General features: G+C 51.7%; 1 long non-coding RNA gene across 2 annotated transcripts; it reads left to right on the top strand.

The window, feature by feature from the left end:
• Nucleotides 1-14,833: 14,833 nt before the first annotated feature.
• Nucleotides 14,834-22,623, top strand: LOC134174737 (uncharacterized). 2 transcript variants are annotated; one of them, XR_009968758.1, is made up of 2 exons: nt 14,834-14,911; nt 21,159-22,623. It is a non-coding gene; the product is annotated as an uncharacterized LOC134174737 (long non-coding RNA). The 2 variants fall into 2 exon arrangements; XR_009968757.1 differs by lacking the exon at nt 21,159-22,623 and adding an exon at nt 18,925-19,719.
• The last annotated feature ends 758 nt before the right edge of the window (nt 22,624-23,381 follow it).

The raw sequence follows: 23,381 nt of genomic DNA, 5'->3' as shown, positions 1-23,381 counted from the left end.
TCTAATGGAAGAGTTATTAGGTAGGGTTACTCAAACTAGGGTTACTCAACTAGATATTTATCCCCATGAGAAGAGCTCTTCCTCCTCACTCACTCTTTTCTGCCTCTTGTCAAAGCGAACTCAAGGGCTTATTTCAGGTTTCAGCGTGTACCATCTTGAAGAGAAAGGTTTGTCTCTAGGGCAGGAGGAATCCATCCAACATCCACCTCGTCATCTTCCTCCTCTGACTCTTCCCTTTCTTCACCTGACTGTGGACCTCTGGCACCACCACACTCCCATGCCTTGCAAAGGTCCTAAAAAAGAAAGCAAAAATCAGTGATTCCTGAAGTTTTACAAACTGCTGCTGCTCCATGGCCTGAGCTATGCCTGGGGAGGAGACGGAGGAGGGACCTCCAGCCCTCAGCAAACCCTATTTCTGGCGAACCCCTAAGTGCAACCACGCCAAAAATGAGTTTGGTCTTTCTTTCCATTCACGGAGTTCAGAAGTAGAAGACAAAGGAGAAAAAAAGAGGGAAGAGCCAGGCTGTTCTTGAGAACAAACTGTTTGTTGGTATTTTCCATGAGGCATCAGCAGTTCCTTAAAGAGGACAAAACCAGAGGGACTTTACAGAGAAATCCTTGTAGGGGCTCTGGTGGTATAATTAGTTTCTATATTTGACTGATGTAAAAGTTTAAGTCTCCTGTATTTTTTTAATATGACATCAATGTCTTCGGCTTTGTTTTGATTGTCCTCAACTACCAGGTTATTTTTGGGTGGGTTTTTTTCTAACTATTAAAAAAAAAAAAAAAAGCAGAATATTTACTCAGGGCATAAAAGTCCCCCCGAATTCTGATGTCTTTGGCAGAGAATTGGCAGTCCCATTTGTTTTGCATGTGATAAATACTCCTGCTGCCATGTTAGTCTCACCACAAATTCAACGATTGTTTAATTTTCAGCTCAATTTTTAAAAACCAAAATGTTCTGAGCCGTGTTAATGTTATATTAGTTTTTTAAACCAGCAAGGCAAACTGGCTTGTAACATAAATATTTTACCAACCATTTATAAATATCGTGGCTGCTAAAAAAACAGCAGAGTTGGTCAAAAAGCCTTGGAGGCTTCGTGCTCGGTGCAAGTGGTGCAGGCAGAAGCGTGATCCAATAGGGTGGGGGGAGCTGGAGCAGGAGATGGTGATGGCAGCTCAGACCCACTGGAAGGTTTTCAGATCTGGAGGAGTTTTGCTCCTGTTTCTCCCCAGTTGATCTGTTTTTTGGAGCTGAATGTGGGGGAAACTGTGTTGCAGCTGCTCCCAACTGTGGGGAAATCTGCTCTCGGCTTGCTCCCATCCTGATCCTGCCAGGCCATGGGCTGGATCATGCAGACACTGCTGGGATGGGCATGTTGCCTGGCACAGGAGACAGACACACCACATCTCATTTCTGCAGGGGCTGGTCCTCTGACCCCAGCCTGGGGACTGGACAAATTCTTCTCTTGTTGATGCTGGATTTCTTCTTGGTTGGACCAGCAGCGCTGACAGCCCTCAGGGTAGTGGCAGCCCCCAGCGCCGTGCTCAGCCCTGGACCTTCCAGTATGGCCACTGATGGGCCGGAGGGGATGCAAATGAACTGGGAATCTTGCACAAAATCAGATTCCTGATCTCTGTGTAGTTTTAAGACCAGTGTTTCCATCAGGAAAACCTACAGGTGACCAGGGCTTACTCTGCCCCTGGTGGGAACCTGAAGGGCTGGAGTCAGGAGAAAACCCAGGGAGGAACCTGACTTCATAAAATTCACTTTCGAACAAGTGAAAACAGCGTTAAACAAACATGTAGCCTTTTGTAAGGGGGGATAATCCCTCCATTCAGATGTTAACATTAAGGAGTTATAACAAGGCTTCAGCTCTTTTCAGAGCAGGAACAGTAATTCCTTAAGTACATTTTGGGAAGGTTTCCAAAGGGTTCAGAAGTGACAGTAATAAAATTGGACAGGTACCTTTGAGAGCAAGCTCAGGATGTGACAGCCACTAGCCCACGCAGACCTGGCCATGCAACCATCCTGGGCACCAGTGATGGGCTTCTCTTGCTGCAGGAGCAGAGCAAGGGAGAGATGCCCCAGGGAGGAAGAATAATAATAGCAGTGGGATGGAATGGAATGGGATGGGTTAGGATGGGATACCTCTTCTCCAGCAGGCTGAGTTCTGGGTGGGCCTGTGGAGACCGTGGGAAGTCTGTGGTGGTGACTGTGGCATGTGTGGTGGTGACAGAAGCACAACAGAGGGAGTGGGACAGAGCCTCTGGAGTTTGACTAGCTGAATCAAAGAAGCCAAATCCCTGGCCCTGGCCCTCTGGCTGCTTTTCTTGAGCTGGAAGCCAAGCTGGCAATTTGCTCCCTTCTGAAGTGACAAGAGAGAGGCAGAGCTGTTTCCTCTTCATGTTGGGTGATTTTGTGGAGGTTTGCATGTTTTTGAGCTCACTTCAGCTGGGAGTCAGCCTGCAAGAGATCCCCATCTTTCTGGGAACACATGAGAAAAGCAAACACAAGAAAATCTCCCTTTGCCCTATAGGCAGCAGGCTGGTTTTGTCCAGCACCAGTGTGGGCTACACACAGGCAATTGGGGATCAGTTTTGCTACAGGGTGCTGAGGGAATCACAACATCCTGTGCTCCCACTGCTCTGCCCGTCTGCCTGCTTGTGGGCCTGCCTGCCAGTTCACCCAAATTCTATCCCCATGCTCCAAGTTTAGGCATTTTGTTGGATGTGTCACTCCCCAGGCTTGTCAGTGCAATGTCTTTGCCGTTACTGGGTTCCCACAGACAACCCTCAGCAGCCCAAAATAGAAGAAAACGCAGTAGCCAGCCTGATTCCTGACAATGGGCTGCGGTGGAGCATCACCAGGAGGAAGATGTCAGCCGATGACGGGAAGCGCTAGGAAATACCACGAGTGTGGTCGAGAAGGGACAGTATCCAGGCATCCCGGGATGTAAACACCAAACACACACAGGGTTGCCAGAGGAGATGGGATGAAATGAAATACGCAGGCTCGGTGCCAGGTTCCCGGTGGCACAGGGTGTTTGGGTTTAACAGAGTGTCTCAAGGATCCAGGGGATGCTTGGAAGGCTTGGGGTGGGGGAGCTGAGAAAAGTGCTTCAGGCACCCAGAACCCCCAGTCTTGCCGGGGGGGTCTCCACTGGTCCCACCAACCTAAATGGTGAATGCTGGGGGCGCGGATCCCTGGGAAGCTTCCTGCCAACATGCTGACAGCTCTCCAGGCTCCCTCTGAAACATGGCAGCCAGGGCAGGAGCAGGATTTTTGCTTTCTGACAATAGCTGAGTGCGGGCCAGCCCACGGCCCCTGAGGCGTTCTTCCACCCCGCTGTCCTCCAGACATGCTGGGACAATGGGACATGAATCCAAGCCTGGATGTTTCCTCTCTGACTCCCTTCTCCCCTCCCATCCCCCTGGCCTGTCTTGTCTGCATCCGATGCTCCATGAGTATTAATAGAGTTGCAACGTCTGACGTCTCAAAGGAATCCCCTGTTGAGTAAAAGGCTGCTCTGGGAGTTGGCAGTGGGGCTGGCACATCCCATCCCTTACACAGCACTAGAGTGCTCCTGAGCTCCTTGGGTCGCTCCTGGCACAGGACCTCGGCTGCACAGTGCTCCTGAATTTAAACCTAAATTATAGGGGGTACAGGGGTGCACCGCATACGTGCATTTAAGCATTTAATGAGGTTTTAAGTCAGCTATTTTTACAACTTTAATGCACTTAGCACTAATTTGAGGAAGTTTAATGCAAAACACATAAATGTTGGATGGGAGACAGCTGAGGTGTTTTACAACCTCTGGGAATTACACGAAGTATGTGGGGCTCATTTCGACTTCTGATATCACTCAGCACAAAATTACCTTTGCCTGGCCGGGTGCCATGGAGCTGTGGGCTGCGGCTGGCAGGGGTGATGTATTACAGTGTCACTCTCAGAGCGGTGACCATGGCCATATATAAACCCAAGACCCAGGCAAGGGCTCAAAGCCTTGTTAATACCTTCCCTAATCTGGCAGGATCAGATTTACCTGATGCACTCGGAGCAGCTCCGACTCACACCCTCTGGTTTGTGTGGTTGCCTTATTACGTGTTGTGGGGAAAGTGGAGACATCTTTGGTGCAAAGAAAACACCCCGCAGCGCCGGGTGGCTGGAACAGGGGAACCCACTGCGAAAACTGAGTAGGATGTGATGGACCAGGGACCAGCTGAGCCAGCACCATGTCTCTGCCTATCCCTTTACATCTCTTCCATCTCTACAAGTCCATTCTTCTTCATCTCATGGTCTGAAGGATGGACATGGCAGTTTTCACTGCTCTGTCCTCTGTACAGTGGTGTGTCTCCTATGGCACGAGGGATTGCTTCACTGTCAAAGCCAAAATGAGCCATAGTTAGGCTAATGTTAAGAAAAACTGGTTGGGTCTTGAGCATGCTGTGCCCGAAGCAAACAGGGACACCAAGAAGCACAAACCCATGGGGCCGAAAGTCATCTGAAATCCTGGGGACAGAAGAACAGCCCCACCGCTGACCGTGTCCTTAGGAGGAGTTTTGACGGGGTGTTTAAAAATTGCTGGCTCTTTTGCTGAAAGGATTTGGCTGTGGGTTTGAGCTCAGCCTCACTCATTGGTTTCTGAGATCCTCTTTGAAATTGTCACAGCTTGAACACCCAGAGAGACTGCACGGTAAAGCCAGTAGGAAAAGAGATGGCTTGAAAAAAGCTCTGATAGTAAATGATGGATGCCTGGGGATGGATGCTGAGATGAGACTGGACCAGATCATGTCCTGAGAGCAGGCGGGTTCCCCAGCACGGGGCTGGAACACTACGGGCAGGTCTTGCAGCAGCAGCTCATGTCTTGGATGCTTCTCTGTTCTAGAGAAGGAGACGACCTTCATCCTGTCCTTCAGGGAGGAGGGATCACCAGCTCCCATGTGTCCCCTACACGGTAGCAGCACAGCTCCTGCGTTCTGGTGGGCTGTGAAAACACCCCGCATGGCTTGCCCTGAGCATGAGCAATAATCCGGATAAGTACTATGTATAATGAAATGAGAAATTATACTCCCCGAAATTGGTTTCTCTGTTAGTCCTTTAATTTAGCAAAGGAGCCATTTGTCCCCAGGATGAGCAGACTTTCCCTCTCCAGCTAATCCCAAGGAAGCTGTTATGGCTGTGGGAAGTTTTGTGTGCTCTTCCCTTCCCAGATTCACTCATTATGAGTCAGAAAATCTCATCTTTTCCAACCTTGGCCTTCAGGTAACTCCCTTGAATGGTGTCTACCAGGCAGGCACCAAACATTAGCTAATCAGGTCATGTCCATGAGGTCTGTAGTGCTACTTCCAGGACTCAGAGGATGAGCTAAGAGCCAAAGGTATTAAATGCCTAACCTAAGGCCAGCAGCAAAGCCAGCTGGGCCACCAGATCCCAATCCTGTGCTTACTCCAGGAAGGCATGGCAGCTCTCACTGCAAAGGCTGGGGTAGCTCCAACCATGAAGCAGCTTCAGCCACAACGTGAGATGGGCCCAGGAGCAGCCAGTGACTGCCCAGGCTCTCCATAAGCCAGTGATTGAGGCTGGACCAGCCACAGAGGGACTGAGCTGGGAGTGCAGGAGGAGGCAAGGCTGGGAGTAAGGCACCGGGGTCTGACAATTGATGAGGGGGCAATGCTGGGAATGGGAAGGAGCAAACGTATCTGAAGCAGTGAAGGAATGTCCTGTGGGCAGGAGCCTCCTGCCCCAAGTGGGACCTGGGCTGGTGGCTCTTCCGACAGGGCTAGAGGGAACCCGAGCAGCACAAGTGACTATGAGGAACAGGTGTGGGCTCTGGCACTGGGTGCTCAGCGTGGGCTGCTGTGGCTGAGCTGGGCAGAGCTGAATTAACACCAGTGTGGCTGCAGACACCTCATTGCACCCTCCCACACTGCACGGATGCTGGTGCGATGGGTAGGCATGGCTGGATCCTCAGGAGTTCTGTGCTATAGCCACCAGCTTGTCAGGGAAAGGGAGATGGGATGGGTTGTCACGGCATGGGTTAGGTAGCCAACATCTCTGTCTCTGTGAGCTGCCACAGAAGGTGCCGGTCGGATCTCTGGGTATATGTGCTGCTCCTGCCATTGCAACAAGGTATTCCCACCTTTCCTTTTGCTCCAAGTAGAACCTGCTACTTTATCATAACAGGCCAAGAGCCATATCAGAACCACATCTCTGGCTTAGCAGTCATGATCTGTTGTCCCCATACAGCCTGGTTAATCTAGTTATCCTATAACCAAACTGCTTATCTATTCCTGGAGTGCAGCCAGGGAGTTCTGCTTCCTCAGCACACATCCCCAGGCAAGAGACGGGCTGTAGACTGTGCAGTGACCCCAGCAGCACAACTTGTCTGAGCTATCCTGGCACTGATTCTTATCAAGACACATCTCAGACACTCGTCCAAGCAGGGCAACTTCCCTGTTCCCGGGCAGCCCTGCCAAATTCCACCAAAGCAGCCAACCTCACTGTGCACAGTGCGCTGCTGCTCACCACGACTGCTGTTTGAGCTTCCACCCTTGTCCCTCAGCTCCAGAGGGTGTCCTGGCACATCCTGGCTTCTTCCCTGCAGGCAGCACTGGCTCCCTCTCCCACTGCAAGGAAAGGCATGCAGGGTGCTGCCCATGTCTTGTGCCTGGTACCTCGGACAAACTCTGGTGCTTTGGACACTGGTTATGCAGACCAGTGTAAGAGCCACTTCTGTTCAGAGAAGATTTGAAGCCTATTGCGCTAGGGCTACATTCTCCCTGTGGAATTCCCTTGCAGACCTCGTAATCCCTCCTTTAATTTTTCGCTTTTCCTTCCTTCATCTCTTTTAATTACTTTAAAAACCACCCCAAAATGAAATTACATCAAACAAATTCATGCTCCCAGGGGATCCCATAGAAGCCACCCAGCTGCAGGAAATTCGGAAGGAATATAGACCACGTCTCTGAGATGCTCCAGGGCCTTTGGCAGGAGGTGTCCATGAATCTTTGCATCCCTCTTCCATTTCCTTTACCTCTGGAGCATCTCATTTAAGTTCCTGGGCTGGGGAGGAGGGAGCTGAGCTGAGGGTGCTTCCCGGTTGGCTGCAGCACAGACATGAGGAGGTCAGTCTGAGGAAGATCCTCTGCTTCCTGAGAGCTGGGGAAAGGAGAATAAGATGGGACTCCCTTCTCAGGACGTGAGCTGGCATCATGGCAGACATGCTTTGCCCTGTGCACAAACACATCCCCCTGGGACCACGCTCATACGAGGCCACGCGCACACTGTGATGTTTCCAGCACCTGCCTTGGCACCTCAGAAGCAAACACCTCTCTTTCCCAGGAGCTGGCAAAGCTTTTTTGTTGGAGGGGAAGCAGTTAATGCCGAGCCTTGCCCTTCCTGCTCTGCTTCTGGCTGTGACTCACAGCTGCAGCAAGAGGCAGCAGGACAGGCTGCCAGGGCGAAGCCAGGGCGCCCAGGGGCTGGATGGACCTGCTGCACAGAGCAGGCACACACATGCATGCCCGTGCCGAGCCAGCCTGAGTACGTGTCCGCAGACAGGAATCAAACAGAAATAAAGTTCAATGCAATACACCCCCGTGCACACAGACCGGCACCGGGAGCCCTGCAGCATCCCCAGTGCTGGTCCCTTGTCTCCCTCCCCACTGTGTCTGCTCCTGGGCTGTCAGGGTGATCAGTGCTCTCTGTCTCATGTCAGCAAGTGGCAGCTTCCCCCTTGTCGCTTGCTCTCTTTCAGAGAGGCACCCATCAGTCACTGTCCCCTGGGAGTGGAGGGAACTACATGGACCCCATCGTGTCATGCTCCTGCTCCAGCACTGAGGCTCGTCCCTGCTCCTTCCAGCTTGGTTGGGCTCCCTGCCATGGCCAGCACCATCCTGGCAGCCAGTAAAGGGACTTGGTGTGAAAGAAGGCCTGTAAAACCCGAAGGGACCTCTGCAAGGGAAGGGCTGATGGGCAGGGCTGGTGGTGGGACACAGAGCTGGGACCCCCAGGCAGCCAAGACATGTTGTTCTGCTCTGGGAGGTGGATGCATCCTGCCCCCACCCTGCCTCTGTCCCCTTGGATGTGTAACCCCGAAGGTAGAGAGCTCCCCAGCCTGCCCCAGCAGCTGAAGAGAGCAATGACCTATGTGTGGGGATGCATGCTGTGGGGCTGCACATGGTCTGTGCACGCTGTGGGGCTGGAGTGCCTGCAGCAGGGTCCCTCCCCTGACAGGTCTCCCCTTAGGAAGCCCACCCTGGCAGAGGACAGGCAGGGGTCTGCCATGCAGACATGCACCTTGACAATCTCTTTGACAAGTACAAAGAGCCACATAGATAAATACCCCCCTGGGGACCACAGTGGATGTCAGACATCTCTTTTTCACTGTGGCTGTGCTGAATGTTTAAGCAGGCATCCCCCAGGGCCAGAGAGGCTGCTGGCTTGCCCCCTGGCACCACAGACCCCAGATCTGCAGGTTTTAGTGGGGCAGAGTGAAGCCAGTAAAGGCAGTGCAATGGGCTTGGCTTGGATGCCAGAGGCAAGAGGCCTGGGGACAGCCCACTCTTCCATCTTGCTCTCAGCCCTGCTTTGCTCCAGTCTTCCCATGCCACCTGCATGTGAATGAAGGGAAAATAGGACATCAATTACTCTGGTCAGAAAAAGAAATGGTTTTTGAGATGGGCTGGGAGGGCCCCTTGGTGCCAGTCAGGCACACCTCCAACAGCCGGTTAGTGCAGGAGAGCAAATTGCTAATTGAAAGGGTCCAAAGTTACAGCCCTGCTCACTGCTGCTCTGAGCTGCTTGCAGGGAAATGAGCGAGTGCCTGACTGCTGTGGCTGGAGGGGAAAGGCCACCCCATTGCCTCTGCAGGCCATCAAATTGCTTCCACCGCAGCGGGTCACAGTCCCCCTGGGACCCAACGCCAGGATGTGGAAAGCCCCTACCTGCTTGGCAGGAATCACTGCCGTGGCACAGCAGCACATCCCATCTGAGAGCAGGGGTCAAAGCCAGCCCGAGGGGGACAGGGCAGTCCCAGGAGCAGACACAGAGCAATAAATGTAGGATGTGGCACTGCAAACCCCGACCCACATGTTGCTCAAACATGCATCAGGCCACAAGTCCTTCCTCAGCATCCCCACATCATGTTGGGCTGAAGATGAGGTCCACAGCAAAGCTGAATCCAGAAAGCCCTGGCACCTCTTTGCTCATTCCCTGGGAGAAGTTGTTCAAATCCTGAGATTTCCCCTGAACATCAAATTTTAAAAAGTGTCATCAAATCATTTATTTGATGTAAGGAATTACCTTACAAAAATTCCTCTTGCAAAGTCTGGAACTGTTTTTTGAAGCAGTCAGAGCATTTCTGTTTTGATTTTGAAGTTTCAACTAACAGGGAAAGGCTAAAAATGAAACCAAATTCCTGGACCTTGTAGTATGTTTTCATAATTATTCACAAAACACATTGATGAAATATATGTTTCCACGAAGTCATTCCCACATGTGGAATCAGCGTTTCCTGACAACAGTTTTCCATCGGAAAGTTTTTGGTCACCTCTCAAAAATGCCTGTGCTTCCCAGAGGCGAACATGCCCACGCTGCCCATGCTCATCCCCCATGCCCGGGCAGCACCCACCATCCTCATGGGGTGCAGCCCCCGGTGCTGCTCTCATCCCAGCTCGGTGCAGAGGGCTGGGATGGGCACCTCATGTGCAAGTCCGGCCTCCTCGGGCCATGTTTGCACAGGCTGGGGCAGGAGCCTGGCTGCTCTGCTCTGTGGGCAGCAGCCAAGGCTGGCTGAAGGCAGGATGTCAGAAGGGATGAGCTCTCCTTGCTCCAGGAGGGCACCATCAGGCAGATGCTCATCACCTCCCCGCAGAGTGCCCTGTCCAACCGGGATGCCTCAGAGCTGGAGGCAGCAGGCAGCAATGGGACTTCCACCGCTTCATTAGCTCAGCAGGCACTGGGAGCCTCATTCCTTACTGGTCTTTTGGACAGGAGAAAGGATCAGCTTGATGTTAGCCAAGGACACAGGCTGACCACGCTCTCCAGAGACGTGGGTGGGTGGCTGTGCCCTACACCAGGGCTGGCCCTCACCTTGCTTCTCAGATGATAAGATTGGAGGCAGCTTCACATACAGCTCAGAAGTGGTGTGGGTCCATCGTGCGCCTCTTCCAAGCATCACATCCAGGCAGAGGGAGCTGCTCTGTGATGTGCCCCAGATGCATTACATTCCTCCTCAGCAGCCAGCGAAGGGCTGTGGCTACCATAGCCAGGCAGCATGTTTGAGTTTTTTGCTTTCACGGGATGGGAAAAGGATGTGAGTTAATGTAGGGTTGCAGGGTATCTCCATAGCTATTTCCAGCAGAGCTGTGCCAAACGCAACTCTTGAGTTAACAAGAGCTCTTGTTAACTTCTTGGATACAAAGCACACTAAAGCCCACAGTGGCATTTCCAAGAGGCAGACTGAGACTGGGCCCTGTAAGCCCTTCTCTGAAAGGGCTTTTTTCTGGGACTGGGAAGGATGACCTTGTAATTAAGTGGCTGCATGTCTCTGAGACATTTTGGGAGGGGAGTGTGTGCTACTTGGGAGAAGCTTCATCCAGAGCTGTTCACCTCTGCCTGGTCTGCACCAGACCCTCTGCAGCCCCTAGAGAACCAGCACTGGGAAATAGTCCCCCCTCCAGCCCACTCCCCTCCAGTCTCTGTTGGGGTGAGTTCAGTGTTTCCTGGAACAGATGCGCCAACATTTCCTTTCCATTTAGAGACTTCTCAGCCTCTTTACCTGGGCCATTACCGTACTGGGTTTGGGATGGCTTTTGAAATTACATGCTCCAATAGAGGGATGCAGCAGTGAAAGCCAAAGGTTTGGCTCGCTGTGCTGGGTTCAGGCTGCTTTGGGGACCTGGAGGGAACTTGGGTGACCCTGATGGGTGAGCTGAGTGGAGCAGAACATGTAACAAGAGATGGATGTGTTCCATGCAAGCCTCCGCTGAGGCGCTTGGGAAGGAAGCTTCTGATGCAGTGGTGGACCTGGTGTGGATGTCCAGTGTCCTGTGCTCCACTCTGGGCCCAGTCCTGCAGACACCCCAAAGCCCCATGACAGCTTCCTGGGCCACTGTCAGCACTGACAGCGGCTGAAGGTTTGGCAGCACTGGCACAGGGAGTCAGGGCATCTCACCTCTGGTGATTAATTATCCCCTGAGCCTGCTGACTCCTTCACCTCCAGCCATAATTCAAAGGCTCTTAGAAAATCTGTGTTTTTCTTCTCCCTGTACCTTTTAATTAGTTACACATGTCCCCAGGACTATTTTTTTGTGGTGCACTTAGAAAATTAAAAGAAAATGGTGATCAGACTTCCTCATTACCTGCTGCTCTTGGTTCTGAGCTGCTGCTGGGTGTTTGTCCCCTTGGCCCCAGGGAGACAGGGGGCCTGTGAGGATACCCTACCCAGCAATGCCTCTACAGAGCAGTTTGCTCTGGAAGGAGAGAACCTTGATTTCTGCCCTTGCTGCTGGAGCTGTGTGTCCTCTGAAAGGCTCAGAGAGACGAGAGGGGCTCTCCAGCACAAACCGCAGTTTCTGGAGGGCTGGTGTGGTGCTTGATGGCTGCCTGCACCCTGGTTCCTGTACCCCAGTGCCTGCATTTCACTGCCTGCACCCCATCCCACTGCCCGCACCCCATTGCCTGCACCTCTCTGCCCACATCCCACTGCCCGCACAGCGTTGCCAGGGCGACGGCAGGTAAAGCTGCCCGAGGAGCATTTGCACAACCTTCCCCATCCGCACCGTGCCTTTGGAAAGAAAAGGAGGAAAAAAAAACACCTAAACCCAAACTAGAACAAAGACAGAAGCCATCTGATCCTATCCTGTTTGTGTGGACAGCACCAGCATTTTCTCCTGTTGCTGTACACAGCAGCAGGATCTGACCCTGCTCCCAATGCAAATGAGGGGTTTGGTCTCCCCTGTGTAAGTCCTTATGGATTCAGTGGGTTTTCCAAGGTTGGAAAATATAACGTCCCTTCTCAGCCCAAATTGACCCTGGGTGAGTTGCAAATTCAGCCTTCACCTCTGCTGCATCTGTATCTGCCTTCAGTGCGCAGTCCATCACCTGCAAGGCAGACTGGGGATGTGCATGGTGGCAGGGGGGCTGCAGGACTCAGCCCCCACCCCACTGCAGCATGCGGCCATGATGGTCCTCACTGGCTTCTCCTGGCACTCCTGTTTCCACATGCTCCATTGGAAATTCCTCCTGCCTTGGTCTTCCTCCCAGGTCTCCAGAAGGGACTGGGTGCTCCCACCATCTCCAGTCACACCATATCCCTTGGGACCAGCTGTGGTTTGCATTCCCTGAGGAAGGCAAATACCTGCTGGCAGCCATGCTGGCTACCCCATCAGCCCCAAATCACCCTCATTCTGCAGAAACCAGGCGATGGAGACCCTCTACTGCGAGGGCCCATGGCTGCTCCCCTGATCCTGGCCAGTGCATTTGGACCCAGTCCAGGCTCTGCTTGTTCAGGGTATGCTGTTCTTTGCCAATGCTCAGAACAATTCAGTTTCCATCCAAAACCAGAAGACAAAATACAAACACAGGGGAAAGTGCAGACTGCCTCGCAGCCCAGCACTGTTGCGGGTGCCACGAATTCATCTAAAGCAAAATCTGTTTGGAGCTTTCCTTGCAGATCACAGATGCAGGAATTCAGCCTGTTGGGATGAGGGGTTTTCATAGTCTCTGCAGGGAAATATTCACTTTAAAGGAGTTGGATTAAAGACCCCCAGCTCGAGTCTGTCACTCCCCACTGCCACCAACATGACCAGCCTGTGCCAAGTGCACGCTGCATGCTGCTGCTGGCATGTGGCACGGGGGACAATGGGGCAAGTGGCCAGCCTGCTGCATGGCCCCCATTGTACACCACACTCGGCAGCAACCTCTGCAATGTGCTGGTGCTTGCAGGCTGTGCCAGGCCTTCCCCATACCCACAGCCCTGGGGTGATGGGACCCCACTGCCCAGTGCTAGGCACACTGCACCACTGCTGTAACCCTCACCAGCTCCCAGCCTGGTGATGGGTGGTGGTGGGTGATGTTTCAGAGATACAGCTCATGGCTATATCTGCTGCATTGAGGCACTCCCAAAGCTGTGCCTGCTTGGGCACCCCGCCTGGAAAGCCACAGAGGGATGAGCCTGTCCTGGTTTCAGCTGGAATAGAGTTAATTTTTCTCCTAGTAGCTGGTAGAGTGCTATGGTTTGACTTTAGTCTGAGAACAATGCTGATAACACACTGATGTTTTAGTTGTTGCTAAGTAGCACTTACACTGATCAAAGACTTTTCATTCTCTAACACCCATGAAAAGGGGCACAAAGAGCCAGGAGGAAGCAAAGACAGGACACCTGGCCCAAACTAGCCAAAAGTGTATTTCATGCCACAGCACACCATGGCCAGTATAGAAACTGGGGGGAGTTACCCAGAAGGGCAGATAGCTGCTCAGGTCAGGTAGGGTGTCGATCAGCAGGTGCTGAGCAGTTGCTTCGTTCATCACTATCAGTTATTGTTTTGTTTCCTTTTCCCTTTGGTTTTATATTCTCTTCCCTTGTTATTTCCCTTATCATCATCATCATCATTATTATTATTATTTTATTATATTACATTGTACTTTAGTTATTAAACTGTTCTTATCTCAACCCACGGGTTTTACATTCCTTTGATTTTCCTCCCCATCCTGCACGGGGAGGGGGATAGAAGGGGGTGAGTGTGGTACTGACTTACTGGCTGGGTTAAACCACAACAGAGCCCTGCCATGCCCCCGGCCCAGTGAGCTCAGGGAAAGGCTGGCTGCAGGAAACCATTCCTTGTTGAATCCCACCAGCCCCACGTGCTGCCAAGCTCCAGTGGAGCAAGGCTGGGTGCTCTCCATAAAACCACTCCACACCCCTCACCAGCCTGCAGCTGGAGAGAGGAAAGAAAAGGAGGAGGGAGAGAAAGGCCCCCATGAAATGGAGATTTATGGTCACCGGTGACAAGTGCAGAAGACTTGCAGAGACCTCCAGGTTTTATGAGCAATGGTTTAGAGTTGACTGGCTGCTTAAATAAGTCTCTGCTAATCCCCAGCACACTGCATCCAGCTCAAATTGGAAAAGAAAAAGGTTTAGGGGGAAGACAGGGGGAAAATGGGAGCATAAAACATATTTTACATCATGTCAGAGGAATATGTAGTTTATAACTATATTATGTTAAACAAACACTACAGGCAGTCAGAAAAGGGGGGGGGGGGGAAATGATGAAGCAGAAGAGCTTCGCTTTGAGCAGCAAAGGTGGGTTTTAATCCAGTGCACACAGCTGAGAGCAGCGTTTCTGCTCCTCTCCGGGGAGGTGCTGGCACCAGGACCACCACATCCAGCCATGCCAGGAGAGGGGACAGCCGATGTCACCATATCTGTGGCAAGGCGACACAGAAGTGATCTACAGAGCCACAGGATCACCTTCATTTTTACCTTCCTGTATGACTCTGCCCTTCTCACCCAGCAAAGGAATCAGGGCTTGCTGGAGCCAGACCTTTCCTTGCTGGGCTATGTGTGTCTGCCCCAGCCCCTCCTGCACTCTCACAAGTGAGGACATGGGACACAGCACCCCGGGGGACCCCGGACATCTACCATGCAGCCCCAAGCAAGCGCAGGCAGGTCGTTGTGCTGGAGTACATGGTCCCCTCAGGAACAGCCTGCAGCATCCCCACAACAACAACCCACTCAACTGCTCCCACCTCACCTGCCCTGGGAGGAGATTTAAACCCTCCCCAGCCCAGCTGGAGCACAAGGCTTGGCAGCAGCAACAAAAGGTTGCCTTCAGGAAGCTGGGTTTCCTGGAGAAAGGAGCTTCCTTCTTCATCCTCTTCTCCATTAGCATTGCTGAAGTGAAGGTAGGACATGTTTAGGGTCCTGGTGAGAAGAGCAGCAGCTCTGGCAGGGTAGTGAGCAGCCGCAGGTAAGGCTGTGCCTTCCAAGGGATGTTGGAGCTTGGGGTGAATCAGCTTCATCGGGAAAACTTCCTCTCCCAGGGCTGCTCTGCCCTGTCCTCTCCAGGTGCTTGCTGCTTTGGTGCCATCACCCCCTTTCTGGTGGCACTGCATGGAGCACAATTATGATGCTCTTCCCTCACTGTCTCTAGCAGTGAGCAGCCAGCTGCTTCCATCCACATTGACCTTTCTCTTCCCTTCCCTTCTCTTCTGACCTTTCTCTTCCCTTCAGCCACCAACCAGCCCTGAGGCCACCATGAACAGGCAAACCAAGGAGTGACCAGCCCTGAGGCCATCTCTGATGGGCAGAGGGAGGAGTGGGATGCAGGAGGACCAGGGCCGCGCACTGTCCTGCCGATGTTCTGCCCCAGTATGGCACAAGGGATGCAATTTCGCCATCCCACCACTCAGCCCAGATGCAGAGCAGCAGGAGGGGGGGAGGTCAGATGAGTCAGTGCCCCTGCAGACAGACCTGTGTTGTGCCGGGATGGCTTCCTGTCTTGAGAAATGCTTGCTTTCATTCACCAAGGTCTCTTGTACAGCAGCTGGAGGCTACCAGGAAATTTATTAGACTTGTAAAACTTCAGGGCTCAAATCTAATTGTCTCCTTCTCCCCCACATCCCTTAAGGGAAACTCTTTGATTTAAGCCCCGATTCCAAACTGAGCCAGCGAGTCAGCACTTGGTGCTCAAAGTCAAATGAGCAATTTATGCGAGGGCCAAAGGATAATTACAGCCCCCATTGTTCAGAGGTCAGGAACCTGGGGAGCAGCTCCTGTCCTCATAGAGGTGTACCCATTGCTTGAGAATACAGGCCCATCTCACCCAATTGGGACTGGGACATAGCTTAGGAGATCCCAATTCACCATGGCAGCAGCCAAGGACAGAAATGTGGTGCTTATTCTTCAGCACAGGCATCACCTTGAAGGTGAAGAAAAAGTCCATCTTTTTCTTCAGTGGGCTCTGCTTGCATGGCTGTGAGCCCTAGAATTTGCAGAGGATCACAGAAACTACCATAATGGGATTGAAGTTGTGTTAATCTCTTAAAGACTTCCAGCTGAGCAGGGTTTTGCTCAGCCATACAAAGCAGAACCTGCTGGGTGAGAAATGGAGAAGTGGCCAAGTACTGGATGGGAAGAGAAGGTGGCTCAGAAGCTAAGGGGCTGAAGGCTTGTGTCAGACAAATAAGCCAGCTACTGACAGAATGAGAGGGTAAAAGTGAGAAATCTCACGGGCTGTGATAAAGACAGTTTAATAGGTAAAGCAAAAGCTGTGCATGCAAGCAAGGCAAACCAAGGAATTCATTCACCACTTCCCATTGCGGGCAGGTGTTCAGCCATCCCCAAGAAAATAGGGGTCCATCACACATAACAGTGACTTGTGAAGACAAGTGTTGTCACTCAAATGTCCTTCTTCCCTCCTTCCCCAGCTTTATATGCTGAGCATGATGCCATCTGGTATAGAATATCCCTTTGGTCAGTTGGGGTCAGCTGTCCCATCTGTGTTCCTTCCCAACATCTTGTGTACCCCCAGCCTACTCGCTGGTGGGGTGAGAGGCAGAAAAGGCCTTGACACTGTGTAAGAATTGCTCAGCAATAACAAACATCCCTGTGTGGTCAACACTGCTCCCAGCACAAATCCAAAACATCACCCCATACCAGCCAGTATGAAGAACATTAACTATCCAAGGCAAACCCAGCACAGCTTGTGTCCTTTCTGCAAGGACAGCAGGAGGTCAGGACCTGCAGGTGGGCTGAGGACATTTCCTTTGCAGAAAATTAATGATTTTGGAAGAGAGCTCTTCCTGGGACTGATGCTCTTCCCATCGTGATGGAGGAGCTTCAAGGGTTGGCTGGGGGGGCAGAGAGAGGATGAGCTGCTGCTAGGATATCTCATGGGTTATAGGGGCAGAGGACAGGACTCGATAGGCAGGCTGTAATGCCAGTGCTCTGTGTCACTGGCCCATCACCAGCTCTATCAGCTGTGACCACTGGGGCTTTGTTGCCTAAAGCAGCTTCATTACAGCAAATTATAAACTCGAGTAGATTTTTCAGCTCTGCCTGTGGCCTGCCTGGCACTAGCAAACATGCTTCCCTCAGCAGTCTCTTTCTTCCCCCTTTTATTCTCTGTTTAAAGATGAACTTTTCTTTCCTGTTCAACAATCAAACTTTGCATGAGCAGCACTGGCCATGGCTGAGCTGCCAGGCTCAGCATGTTCCTTCCATGCACGCTGCGGGGTTCTTCACCCATCCCTGTCCCAGCCTGTGAGTGCTCAGTCCCAGGGAGGGTAGGGAGCGATGCTACAGGGGTGCTTCAGGGCAAATGCCAGCCCTGTAGAGCATCCAGCCTTCTCCCCCCTGGGTCTCACACGCACTGGGTGCTTGCTCTGTAGCATATTGGCATGCCCACGGCAACGGCTGTGCTCAAGGAGAGGCTGGAGGATGGTTGCCAAATGGGGATGTTGAGTGTGGAGGCCTGGGGAATGGGGCTGCTGCTCCTGATGGCTCTGAGCTTGCCAGACCAAGGAAGGATCCCATGTGGTATGCACATCCAAAACCCAAACTTGCAACCTTCCCCGACTTCTGGCTTCCTGATACTCGCAAGCTGCTCACAGGCAATTTGGAAATAAGAAAGGAAGTTTAAATTCGCTCACCAGAAATAGCTTATTTCTGGGGTTGTGAGTTGTCTGGGAGCTGCTCAAAATTTTGTCATTTGCAGTTGGGAGAAGGAAAAATAACAGAAATAAAAGAGAAATTAGAAAAAGCAAAATCCAGCGAGGGCAGAAAGCAGAAGCCTGGCTGGAGCCCAGAGCCATGTATTAGAGCAGGTGCCCAGGAGATGCTCTGAGCCATCCAATGCACTTCTGAGCTGTGGTCCCCAAGCATCGTGCCATGGAGGGGGGTGACAAGCTCTTACCATGGCCATCCACCACAGTGCACTCTGCTGTGCCTCTCATTAACAGAAATAAATGGATACAGTGCAGAGAGGGGATCAGGGTAGATTTATGGGGAGGGATTAAAAGAACTAAATATACATAGTTCGGTAGAGAGACATTTAAAGGAAAGGGCATGTGTGGATAGGGAGGGAATGAAAAGTATAATAACAGGCTATAAATATTTGAAGGTGTAGGCACCAAGAAGCAGATTGATTTATTCGTGGCAATGTAAATGGGATGCAGCTAAGGGAGAAGAAGAGACACGAAGGGGAGAAGCTCTAGACCATTCCCTGCAGAAGGAGTAAGGACCCCATTGCCTGGGCTCGCTAATCAGAGACGGTACAGAATAGGCAAGGGAACACTTGCTGCCCAGGGTTTGGCCCAAGCAGCATGCAGTGCTCTGCTTCTCTGCTGTTATGGCTGCAGACATTGCCTGCAGAGGTGGCCTGGGCCCTGTGGACCCTATCAAACTCAACACCGTGAGATTATTCCATTTTGTTTCTTCCCTAACGGAGCTCAGACAACGCCTGCACTGCTCCTCCTCCTCCTTCCCCCTGCCTCTCGTGGTGCCAAGCTGTTCATGTGTAAGGAGAACATCTCGGGCAGGACGCAGGCTCCAAGTCCTGCCCAGTTTCGCAGTGGCCCCCCTCCTCCTTATCCCCCCACGGTGTCACGTTCTCCCGCCTGAGCATGCCACACTGGGTGGCAGAGCCTGGCTGGCATCGCTGCCGCCGCGCTCAGCGCGAACGCGACAGATGGGAGTGAGGAAGGCTCACTCTGCCTGTGCCAGGGTGAAAATGGCTCAGCTGCAAATGAATATTTCCAGAAACCTCTTCTTCCTTGGTTTATAATTATGAGCAGATTTTCTTGTGGATAAAAGGGAGGCTGGTTTCAAAAAAGAAATGACCCTGTGTGGGAAGAACTGATTCTTCTTGGAAAAAATATGGTGCCTTGAGCATGGTTAACTCTTCTGCTTCCTCCAGGCAGGAACAGATTCACCGCATACAGATTCCTGACCGCCAGGTCCAAGCCTGAGGCTTGGCACCGGCCACCTCCCAGTGCAGGAACTGGAGTCTGTTTTAAAACAACAAGTTCCTCTTTGCAGGCTGTGCGTGTAGGGGACTGCAATCCTTCAGTGAAGCTCCTCTTCGGAGGCTCCTGGAGCAGGCAGGACTCCACGCACAAAGGTCTCTGGCATCATGACCAGGAGGCACTGGTGGGAGTTGTGAGACTGTGGCATTGCCTGTCTGTCACTGGCCATGGATGGCCCTGCTCCACACAAGGGACAAAACTGCCCCCCATGGCTAATGGTGATGCCTGCTGTGGCTATTGGATGGGGAATTTCTGCTGCAGAGACCACTACGAATTGGATTTGGTGTATTTAAACCCAAACTGTTGTTCTCTGGAGGGCTGCTGGGGCTGCTTGCTGCTGCCCCACGGGTGAGCACTATGCTCCATCCCAAGGGTGGGTGCCTCTGCCCAGGGAGAGCCGCTCTTGCCTCTGGAGATGAGCCAAGGGATGTCTGTAGCCGCATCCCATCGCATCCCTGTGCATCACTGTTGTGCATTACCACTTTAGCAGCGTACGAGTCAGGAGGTCTGGCAGACAGGATTCCCTTCCCTGTACTGAAATTATCTTTGATATGTCAGAAATTACAAGGAAAATTTGTGAACAGACGTGAAAGGCAAAGGGGTCCTTGGAAGTTTTCCCCAGCGTGAGAGAAGCTCTTGAAGTTTATTCATATAACAGCCATCTTATTAAAGAGCTTCTCAGAGAACTTTGAACAGCTTTCTATATGGAAACAAATCTGCCTCTATAGCAGCAGTTTTCTGTGTTTCTTTTGATAACGATAATGATCTTACATTTCTGTACAGCCTTTCATCTTGCCGGATCTTAATGAGCTTTACAGACAAATGTGCAAGCTCTACGCAAAGATCAATTCGCCCAACAATGCCAGGCAGCGGCTGCTGGGGTGGATGTGGCAGGTGTCTGTGCAGCCCGCTGCAAGAGCAGGGATGGGAGAGATCAGGTTTTGTTGTGATTTTTCGTTATTTATTGAAAATGCAGGCAGCATTTTAGAGAAGGCGGAATTTGGCAGGCTAGGATTTGGCTGGGACAACAAAGTTGTCTCTCTGTCTTTCCTTTTGGAGCTGTTCCTGCCCTCAATACATATTTCACCCTTCTCCATGCCAGGGAAGGGATTGCTTCCCAGTGGCTGAAACTCCTGCCTGGCGTGGAGGCGGACAGCTTCAGCTCTCCGCTAAATGTTTAATGTGTTTTATGGGAAGGGTGAGGATGCCAAGAAGAGAGCGCCATGCCAGGACAGCTGATGGCCTGAGACCGTGGTGCTCAGCTGAGCAGAGAGGCTCGGATGGAGGCACCGCATCCGTCACAGCTGCCCGTGGGTGTGCTTCCCGCTTGTTCTCACTATTTCTTGCCAATGCCCCAAACGATGCCGTGGGTCCCTAATCCGCAGCCTCTGTCCTAGCAGGGTATTTCTAGCAACTGTTGTGTTCAAGGGTAGAAGCATCACCTTGAAAGCAAGGCTCTGCGTCCCTGGAGTCTCATGTGTTCCCAATCCATCAGGCCAAATTTAGCATTGCCATGAGGAGCAACAGTCCCCAAGCAGAGCACATCCTCATCCATCTAGGGCAACATTTTTTTCCTCTCCACAGCAACAAGTTGAGGAATCAACCTTAAGTGCAGAGAAAAAGGCAGGATTTGGGAGCATCCTAAATGCCCCAGGTTTCATTTCTGAGCCAATATCCTGACTAAATATCACAGGCCAAGGAGAAAACTGCTGCTGCTATTGCTCAGATGTCCCCAGAGCCTTCTGCCTCCTGTGGACCTGCCTGCCTCCTGCTATGTCCCATTGATAGGTCTGGCCTTCTCCTCCTGTTTAAGCATCTTTCACTAGGAAATTTGCTATTGCCCTCCCCATGCAGCTCCCCTGCACCACACAGGGCAGTGTCTGTGTGGCACAGCCACTGTACCTCCTGGGATGTGCCAACTCAGTCAGGTTGTGCCCCTTCTTTTGGTCCTTTGGTTCACAAATTCTTTCAACCCTTTGGGGTTTCTGTAGAAGCAAATTCCTTTTCTCTTCTCTGTTTCTTCCACTCAGGCTGACCCCTCCTGAGGGCCCTTTTATCCTCCTGTATCTCCGTTTCCACCTCTTTTTGGCTGTGGTTGGGTTAACCCTTCATTTTCTGTTTGCAGTTCACAGAAATTGTGCTGGCTCAGAATGTTTTATTTTAAAAGCAAACCCCCCATACTCTGGTTGCTACCTCAGAGAAATAACTGATGTTAAATAGTGCCATGCCTCTGCTGGGAGAGCTGCTGCAGGGAGCCCACGGGAGGTGGACAAGGGATGTCCCAGCTCAGATGTTTTGCTTTCTTGTTCAATCCTGAGGGTTCAGCTCACTGTGAAGCAGATGAATGGTTCTGAGTTTAGAAACAGAGCAAGATATGTGTTGTGTATGGTGGCAACACCTCAAAGCAGTGGGAGGCCAGAGGTGCCCTGGAAGTTCTTCAGCACTGCTGCTCAAGATGAGTCCTGCTTCCCCGTCCAAGCTTTGGCAATGTGGAGCTGGGCACAATGTGGAGGTATCACAGCTGCGGGTGCATGGCTTCCTTGCTCCCACCTGCACCTCACCTGCTGGCTGGCACAGCATCATGTGTCTCCTCTGCCTCTCCTCTCCCCTCCCCGGGACAGTGATGCTGGCACTGCACCATTTCCCATATTTATGGCAGTAAAGCTGTAATCTCCCTCGATCCTCAGAAACCTCCAGGAGAGATTGATGGAAACACAGGTCAGCCATTAGTGACCGCTGCATAAATCACCCTTATTAGCCAAGCTCCCTTGGCAAGGCGTGCTGATATATGGACCCGCGAAGTCTGTGAAGCATTAAGGAATCATGACTGCATACCTGGGGCAGCTGAGGATCCCTGCTGCATGAACAGCTTATCTGGACAAGGGCAGGCTGGATTCTCCTTCTGGCCCTTCTTTTTGTTGTCTGCAAGTTTTTATCCCTGCCCCAAACCACTTGGTATTTTTTAATCAGTCCCAGACTGTGCTTTGGGCTGGCTACTGAGATGATGAACAGCAGCAAAGGGAAACCCACCTGGGGCAGTGGCTCCCAAAGAGAGGAAGTGCCCTGAGCCTGAGCAGACATCCCTCTGAAGAGGTAAAGGTGTCAGAGTAACCTGTCATGGGAGCATTTCCCAGTGCAGGAGCTGTGGGCAGTCTCTGCCTTTCAGTCCTGTCTGCTCATCTGGAAACCTTAAACAGCAAATAGTACCAAACCCTGGTGTACCTGGTCATGTGTACAGGCTGCTGCCATCCCATGGTTTGATTTGAGACCGAGTACGTGCAGGTCTTGCTGTGTGAGGGAGGTTGAGGCTGAGACTCAACGTAGCATGTGGATGATGGTGAAGGGCTTTTTGTCACTGCAGCAGTCCTGCTACCTGGTGTGTGCGAGGGCTTGAATGCAGCGGGCAGAGTCCACCTTTGGATGAAAGCAGTGAGGGAAGGGCTGTGGAGATGGCATGTGGAAGAGGATGCTTTGTGGCCAATGAGGACAGAAAAGCCTGTGGGGAGATGAGCTAAATGCTCTCTGTGGACATTTGCCCTAATAGAAATTCATCAGTCAATGCTGATCAGCAGTAAAGGGCATGGACACTGCTCTCCTGACTGCTTATTTATGGTGGGAAAGCTGGAGTGGTTATCCCGAGAGTGTCTGTGGATTTGGGAAACATTCAGTCCAAGACTGTCAGATTCACATGGCTATTTGTATGGCATTTGGTGCGACTGCTACGGTCAGAGGCACCATGGCCATAGAGCTTCTGTGGATTCCCTGTGTTTGCAGTCACTGACTCACTCTGAATAATGGGCAATGGTATAGAACCAGTCTGTAGATAACTTAGGCACAGCCAAGAGCCTTATATTCACAGGGTGATCTGTCGGCTGCACTAAACATACATATCTGGGAGAGTATGTGTAGCAGTTTCAGTTGTGATGCCTTACTCAGGCAAATCTCCTGTGGAGCTCGTGGGGAGCTGGGGCTGGCTGAGGCAGTGTGGTGCTGTGTGTGATGCTGGTCTCAGGATGAGCAAGGCTGGCTCCCATGCACACATGGGCATGCTCTGGTCATGTTCACTTTCTGCTCATTTGCATGGAGATGATGGATGCTGCTACATTTGTGTTTCAAGCACTGTGGGGAAAGCTGAAATCTTGCAAAAGCTGTTTTTCTCTGAGCATTAAAAAAAAAAAAAGAAAAAAAAAAAGAAAAAAAATCAGGAGAAAAGCTAACAAAAAAGGCAAACAAAACCAGATTGGGGAATGTTTTTATTCATGTCAACTTTCATAAAGCTCTTCTCTCCTCCTGTTCTTCCACCCACCCAACTCGAGTTCTGGCCCCTGCTGAGCATCCCTCATGGGGA

Source organism: Pezoporus occidentalis, unplaced genomic scaffold (assembly GCF_034315485.1).
Source record: "Pezoporus occidentalis ecotype Australia unplaced genomic scaffold, CSIRO_AGI_Poc_V1 ctg63, whole genome shotgun sequence".
Classification (NCBI taxonomy): Eukaryota; Metazoa; Chordata; class Aves; order Psittaciformes; family Psittacidae; genus Pezoporus; species Pezoporus occidentalis.
Note: the sequence above shows the minus strand (reverse complement) of the source record. Positions and strands in the feature narration are given on the sequence as shown.